The following is a 1,365-nucleotide window of genomic DNA, read 5'->3' as shown; positions in this document are numbered from 1 at the left end:
GTGTTTTATGTATACGACTTTTGAAACGTGTCAAATGAATTAGCATCTTTAGAAGGTAATAGAATTGATAAGCGAGCGCGACGGCTCGGCCCGAGGTGGGTCCCGGCCCACCCAGCTGACGGGCTGACCCCTCGGGGCCGAGGCCGTGACGACAGGCGTTAAGCCGCAGCGGCGCGCCGTGTGTGGCCGGCTCCGCCAAGAAGTGGGATCGAGGGCAGAATTATCTTGCTCGCGGTATCCTCCCTGTTCGGTGTGCGCGTTCCTCAGCCGGGGCAGAAAGGGACGATGTGTCAACATTTTTTGTGGATTGCGCCGCCCGTCCGAGCGTCCCAGCGTCCCAGTGCCCCCCCCCCTTCTTTACGCCTTTCCCCTGTTCCGCGGCACACCGGTGCGGACGTGAGGTGTTTTGCATTCCCGGGCTGCTTTGGGGTCAGTCGCAGTCGGGAGTGCGGCGGGGCGGGGTTGGGGCGGAGTATGGCGAGTGAGATTGACCGTGTGAGAGCGGGGCGAGCGGGGCGAGCGGGGTCGGCTGCGCAGCTCGAGGGGGTGGACCGACGGGACGGCCGGCGGCGCCGCTGCTCTGCCGGCTCCGCTCCGCCAAGGACGCCGTCGCGGCGCGGGTGGCGCCTGCAGGAGGACGCTTTGTTCGTCGGCGCCCTCCTCCTCCCCCTCCAACCCCCTCTTCCCTTATCCATTTTCTGCCACAACCCGGCTCCAGCGCGAGAAGGGACGTCCGTCATTCAGTAAGCCGTTCCAAGCTCTCATGGCGCCTGTTGGGTAGGCAACATCTTGCCTGCCGTGCATGCGTGTACTGCAGGGTGGCCTACCCCGAGTCTCGCAGGCGGCGAGCTCCCGTGGTAATTTTCCGAATTAAACAAAGAAAAGGCAGACGTACTTTATTGACGATTCTAAAGGAGGAAGCAGAGAAGGAGGTGGGTCTCCGAAGTCGCAGTCTTTCGGATGCTGCCTCCGCCCAGGCGGGAAGGCGGGGAGACCATCCCGGGCCTCCGGGAGCCCTGCGGTGCCCTGCACGACTTGGATTACGTCCGGCGCCATATCTGGACGCGACGCCCCGCCCCGCCCCCACCCCGATCATCTGCCGTGGCATCATTATCTCCGGACGAGCGCCCTCCTGACTCCTGGACACTCTCCAACTCTTACCGTGTCCGTCCCTCCCTCTGCCTGTGCGAAACGTGTAATAACGTTATTCCTGTAAGTTACCTTAAATGTGGATTTGCGATTGTGAAAAAACATTAAAACGAGTTCATTGAAGTTTTATCTGTTGCGCGAGTGGCAGGGTATATGATATTGCAGAGGTGTACAGTAGTAAATTGCAAGACCAACATCTACGGCGCACGGCGGTGG

This window comes from Frankliniella occidentalis, unplaced genomic scaffold (assembly GCF_000697945.3).
Source record: "Frankliniella occidentalis isolate FOCC.00 unplaced genomic scaffold, Focc_3.1 Scaffold14, whole genome shotgun sequence".
In the NCBI taxonomy this organism is placed as follows: Eukaryota; Metazoa; Arthropoda; class Insecta; order Thysanoptera; family Thripidae; genus Frankliniella; species Frankliniella occidentalis.
The sequence above is the reverse complement of the archived record's forward strand: the minus strand, read 5'-3'. Positions refer to the sequence as shown.